Genomic DNA, 6,969 nt, shown 5'->3' with positions numbered 1-6,969 from the left:
GGATGGTTGGAAATTGCATTGAAATACGGATTGTTGATTTGCCTTGAAAGGTTGTGAATTACAATAATTGCCATATCATGTTATTGAATTTTATTGATTGGTGCGATAATTATTAGCTTACTATAGTGGGTGGGTTCCGTTGACCAGCCTATTAGAGAGGCACGATAACCCCGTTATATTTTACCTTGTTTTGAGAAGCGAGTAGGGTAACTTTCGAGGTATAACTTTTAGAGTTCACTTCACGCCAAACCACCACGTGAGGGTGAACTCAGCCAACACCAAGGAACGGCTATGTTTTCAAAACAAAAACATGATTTATGCGTACATAATTTTTTTTTTTTACAGCCTTAGTGGACTCTGTTGGGATAGCCCTCGATCAAGGTATCCCTGATAATTGGGTATGAGAATAATTTTGGCACGAGCCAAAGCTTTTAAGAAATTCATAAGCCATGTTGATTACTCTATTTATATGAATTGATTTTATTTGGTTGAAACAAGTTGAAAGGTGATGAATTACAGTATGTTAAACTATTTTATCTGTCTCCATTTACTCAGCTTTAGATATTTTAGATGGTATTTGTTTACTCACTAGGATTATATAATCTCACCACCCTCCTTTCCACCCATTTCAGGCTCAGAATAGATTGTAGATAACTCATATTGTCAAGGACTACAATTGGACTTGCCACATCCAAAAACTGTAGGTTCATTTCTTTTGATACTTTTTGTCATTCGTGGGCCCACGTGTCACTGTAAATTAAATTTTATACTTTGGTTATCTGTATTACAGTATGTATGAATTTATTTAGCTTTTACGTTACAAAAAAATTATTTACTGATAACTCTATAAATATTGTTTTATAAAAAAATATAATATTTTATTGAATATTTTTTGTTATATTCAAATAAATATAGTTTCATTTTAAATGAATGTTTTAGACATTTGAATTTATTTTTTTTATGAAATATGTGTTTTCCACTCGTATACTACATTTTTTAACTGGTTTCGAGATTTGTGAGGAAAAATGACCAAAATGCCCCTGTGAGAAAAAAATTATTTTTATTGTTTTAAGTTGGAAATAGTTTAAAATCTTTTAGTACATGATATTTGGCAACGGTTACTCACAAGGAAAATGAGAAGCTGATATTAAAGCCTTGCGGGGTTCCGGTTGACATTCCGGGTAATGAGTGTCGATCGGGACATCACGACGGTTGTCATGGACTCGAGGGGAGTTTCGGGTTGTGACACGCCCCAACCCGAGTTAGTCCCTTAATCATACGAGCTAGTCCATCTAGGCTCGATTTTAATATGGGCTTACATTTTTATGACCCAACCCGCCCCATATTTCATAAAAAATGGGCCAACCAGATGGGCTAGGCCAATATTGACATGTCTACCTATGATATATAAGTTCAAAAAAAAGAAAAGAAAACCCCTAAAAGCCCCTATAAATAACCCTTTTTCCCTTCCCTTTTTCAATTTTAGCCACCTTCTCTCTTTCTCTCTTCAAAATTTTTTCTCCACCTTCTTTCTACAATTTCCTCATCAAATCCTAAACAAACTTCTCTTGCCATCAAACTTTCAACATTTGGTCTTCAATACTCAAGTAAGTATACTTTCCCTACATTGGTGATTTTCAAAATATTGTGTTTTGTGATATTACGGATTGTGGGATTTTTACTACTTAAGTTAATAGTTCTTGGTGACCAAATGTTGAAATATTATTTAGAGTTTGATTTTTGGATATTTATTTAGAGTTTAATTTATTAAAGAGGCACTAAAAAAAGCTAGAGCCAATGTTAGTAGTTCTTATGATAGGACTAGATTTATTTCTCCCGGTGTTGAAAAGAAATATAATAAGGAGTTAGTTTATAAAACCCCAGTGCTTAAGAGAGGATTTGATGTTAGTGAAAGTCCGTTCCCAGATGTTTATGCCATTATTCTTGCTAAATAATGGACCACATTCTATAAACAACCTCTTGCAACTATGATGCCTTTACTTAGAAAATTTTATGCCAATGTAAAAAAGCATAAGAATGGGTCTATTCTTCTTCGTCATAAACTTGTTCCTTTAACTGCTAATGCCATTAATAATTACTTTGAAATTCTTGATGATTTGATGGATGAATATTTTTCTCTAAAGCTGAATTATGAGGAGATAATTAATTACTTGTGTAAGGGTAATGGGGAGTGGAAATTGTTTAAAGGATTACTTGTGTCCTTAAAGAGCAATAAGCTTCATGGTGCCTACAAATGTTGGTTTTATTTTATTACTGCTAGATTGGTTCTAGTTAAGCATGTTAGTGATATCACTAAGGATCGAGCTATATTGCTTTTTTTATTTATCCTTATTTGCTTATCTTTATTATTTTGCATGTTTAGATAGTTTTAATTTCTAGCTTTTGTAATTAAAAAATTTTTTAAAAAAGGGGAGATAAGTTGACACTTTGTTTATGATGTTCCCTATCCTAAGATGATATTTTGACTATTTTATGAGTTTAGCTTTTGGGAAGAATATGGGTATGATTTAAATTTGTGTTGATATTCTTGTGATAGCTTCATTATAGAATATGACTTTCAATAATTTGAGCACTATATTCTTTTACTTAGAATTTTCTTGTGATTTAGAAAAAATTTATGTTAATAAACGTATAGTGAAGTCAAGGATTTTAGAATTTGTTTGATTCTCTCTTCAGGTGAAATCTTAGATAACACTTAGGATGAGAAGGGATATAGGCTATCTTTGGACCATTTGAGCCTTTTCAAGCCTACCCTAATATATATTTATCCCTAGTAATCCTTTTTGAGCTTATTTTTCTTTTTCTTTGTAACCACATATTAGCCTAAGCCTTTTATTTATTTCCAATTTTGAACCTTTCACTCTTAAGTATTTTGATTTTCAAGTAAGCATCTTGAGCTTAAAGTTAAATTGAGGGAGAAAGGTAGATTGGTATAAAAGTTTTTTTAAAAAAAGTGAAAGGTGTTAGAAATTTACCCCTTATCATAATTGTTAAAATAAGTTTGGGGTGTAAAAAAAAATATAAAGTGTGTTGTATAAAAAAAAGTTTATTTTAAGTTTAGAGGTGTTATAAAAAAAGTATAATTTTGAGCTCTTTATAGGTCCTAGATTAATTAAGTGCTCAAGGTAAATTTGAGCCAAAATATATCCTTTATCATGTTGACTCCATTAGTTTTTGATGATAATAAAACATTCCCATTCATTTGTGTCTAATAATTCCATTTAAGTGTGCAGGACAAGAATTGTATGCCAATGATAAATAAATTATTCCAAGGGACATATCAAAGATTATATGTATAAAACGCCACAATTAATCAACAAAACAAAAGCTCCTTAGTTGAATAATAAAGGATTAGTTAGCTAAAATTCAAATTAGAAGTTGGCGGGCTCAAGAGTATTGAGAAATAGAAAAGATTTAGTCGACCAAGAAATGCGTTAGTTGACTAAAAGTCTACTGCCAGAAATTTGGACTTCAAGACAGAACCAACTTAATTGACTAAGAAGGAAGTTAGTCGACTAAGTGCTTACTGCCAGAAGCAAAGAACAAAAGATAGAAACAACTTAGTCGACTAAGAGTATTCTGTCAAAAAATTTGAATTATGCACTAGAAGACAGATTAAAGGCCAGAACTGCAACAAAATTATTTCCAACGGTCAAAAACTGCCTAACACCTATCAGAGCTGATTTTTCAAGTATTTAAAAGGCTTCCAACAACTAGAAATGTAATGAAGGCTTCCAAGAATACAAAGAGCTCAAAATAGCAAAAATTCTCTGCAATACTCTCTGCACTTCACTCTAATCTTTGTATTTGAGATAGGCACTTCACTTGGTACCATTTAGATCAAGTTAGTGATCATAGATACATTCTTATTTCTTTTCTTCTTGAATACTTAGAGTGAGCGAGTCACTTTAAGGTATTTATTCAAGTTTAGGTTAGCTTGATTGAATGTATAGGTTCTAACTTAGCCTAGAAAAGTTAGTTTGGGTTTTGGTTGATCCTATGAAAAACCATTATTGTAGGTTGTGGTTGAGCCTTTGAAAAACCACTTTGAGTTTTGGTTGATCCCTTGAAAAACCATTGTTAAAGGTTGTGGCTAAGCTTGTGAAAAGCCATTGTAAAAGCTTGGTGGAAGCTTGTGAATTCCACTATTTTTAGTGAATCGGTTTGAAAAATCCTTAGTTAAACAATCAAGGTAGTGGATGTAGGTCTTGGACCGAACCACTATAAATTGTTGTGTATAGTCTGCTTTGTTTTAGTTTTTCATTCATCTTTAAATCTTTCTTTTATCTTGCATTTGTCCCTAATTAGAAGGCAATTTTAATAAGAACCAAAAAGTGTTATTCACCCCCCTTTTAGCACATTTATTTGGGACCAACATATCATACCTTGACCCTAGCCGTACATTACAAGCCTAATAAAGACGTATTGATCCTTGAATAAATATTTGTCTACATTAATGGAAAAAGAGATGAAAAGAAAACTTATGGGATTCCAGTACTAATTTATGCTTGAACTTAGTATAAACCAATTCGAATTGCATGATATTTTTTGTAAGAGAGTATTCACACACACAGAGGAAGTCCATTCAAAAATGAGTTTTCATTTGAATTGATGCATGAATTTGAAGATTATCTGTATTTTACATGAAGTTAGAATTATGACATAATTTCAGAGGAAAAATTGGAGAATCATAACTTGGTGAATTTTTTTCTCTCGAAAAGTTTTTTTTTCATTTAAGTTTCTTTATTTTCTTTTTTTGCTTTTCTTTTGCTTGAGGACTAGAAAAATCTTAAATTTGGAGGTGTGATAATTATATAACATAGAATTATTTTTATCTAAATTTGTTCTTAAAAGTTAGCTAAGTTCTTGAGTTTATGTTAGAATTTAGTTATTTTCTATTTTGTTTATTTTACCAAGTTAGTTTAATTTTATGTTTATTTATCTTAATTTAGTTATTATTTATTATTTTTTATATTTTTATAGGATCTAGAAGAATAGGGCTTAATTAGGTGAAGAAAAGTGTTTGAGGAGTTCAGCTCCTATTCAAACATGTCGCAGAGTTTTGAGCATAACTCCCACTCCATATGTCCAAATGATGCGATTCTTGGATCATTGGAAATCTAAATGACAGAGCTACAACTTCAAAAGATCACTTTGCCTAGTTCTGCTCAAAGATGGAGAAAATTGTGTTGGAAGTCAATGGAGCGCAGCAATTGATATGAAGCTGTGAGAAAGGAAGTTATGCTAGCCAACTTAAGACTATTGGGCTTTGCACTTATTCTAAGCTCATATTAAGAATTTTTAGGCTAAGATAGTCTATTTTAGATAAAATTAGGTTAAGTTAGATTATAAATATTTAGCTTACGGAGAAGTTAGCCAGATGCACACATTGAGGAAATATCCTAAGAGAGATTCAAGAAATTAGAAGTTGAGGTTGAAGATTAAAGATCAAAGCTGCAAAAATTAATTTATTTTCTTCTTCCTTAGCTTTTGTTATTCTTGTTACTCTTGATGGCTAAACTTCATATGTTTTTGGTTTTTATTTTTATTATGTCTAGCTAAATTTATTTTTCGAGGATTACAATTGAACTCACATGTAGTTTAAATTTTTAATCTCTTTCTAACTTACTTTCAATGGGATAGAATTGTTTATTCTAATTTGTTCTTAATGCTTTAAATTGACTAGCCACCAATTAAATTGATTTAGAAACCTAAACAAACTTGGGAAAGGGAGTTTAGTGTAAACTAAAATTGGAATAGCATATGATCATATTTATTTGATTGAATGAATACATTGATTTGTGTATAGGATAGAAATATACCTATATGCCATATGTACCTAATATTAGAGCCTAAACTTAATGAATCTATTTTAATTTCAATTCACATAGGAATATAGTGCTTTTGTAATGCTTCGTACTTTGCTATGGTGACTAATAAAGCTTATCGGACGCCAATTGAGGTTAATGATAATGTTTAGAAGTGATGAAAGATGAAAGGAATAGTTTGGGATAAAATATTTAGCACGCGAGGAAATAATAATAAAATAATAATATTTTTATTGGGGAAGAATTTGTGAGATAAAAAGTGATTCAGAAGTGAATTGAGGCATAATAAGGTATTTTGGGTACTAAGGAGACAAGAGAAAATTTTTGAAATAAAATAATATTAAAATATTAATATTTTATTCAGTGTCAAAAGTTTCCATGAATGAGGAGTATATGGTCAATCTAAGTGGAGGAGAAGAGGAATGAGAAAATTTTGGAGAAAAATGACGTTAATGGGGCCGCGTGTTTTTACTAAGTAAAGATAACGCGGGTGAATAAATATTTTAAATATTATGGGGACACCGCGTTGGAGTACAAACTTTATACTTCGTTTGTACATGTGTAGAAAAAGATAATAGAAGGAAATTGGAGTTAAATGAGTGTTGGGAGGACTAAATTAAAAAGGAAAGAAGTTGGAGGGCAAAATAATAATTTTGCACAAAGCTTAGTCAAAGCTTCCAAAGGAAGCTTTGACTCTCATCCTTATCAACCCAAAACCATCCTTATCTCCTCCGACAAGATGTTTCTTTTTCATTCTTGAAGCTTCCAACGCCTTTCTCTCATTCTCCCATGGAAAGTTAATTTTCTTTCATTTTCTTTCCTTGTTTTCTTTTCATTTCCTTTCCCTTCTTGCTTCTCCCAACTCCTTATGCACCAAAGTTACAACTTCTAAACCCAATTTCCAGCACTTCCAAACCCATGAGAGAAAGAAAAATCTCTCTTTCTTTCTTTTTTCTTTCTATTTTTACTTCACTTTCAACAACACTTGGATTTTTAGCTTCAAATCTTCATTTTCAAGGTTGAAAGGTATATATTTCCAACTTTTGGAATCTTTGAATTTATGGTTATATTTTCATATTTATTCTCTAATTTCTTCAAATTATTTTTCTTGGAAAGATTA

This window comes from Theobroma cacao, chromosome 9, assembly GCF_000208745.1.
Source record: "Theobroma cacao cultivar B97-61/B2 chromosome 9, Criollo_cocoa_genome_V2, whole genome shotgun sequence".
Lineage (NCBI taxonomy): Eukaryota > Viridiplantae > Streptophyta > Magnoliopsida > Malvales > Malvaceae > Theobroma > Theobroma cacao.
The sequence above is the reverse complement of the archived record's forward strand: the minus strand, read 5'-3'. Positions refer to the sequence as shown.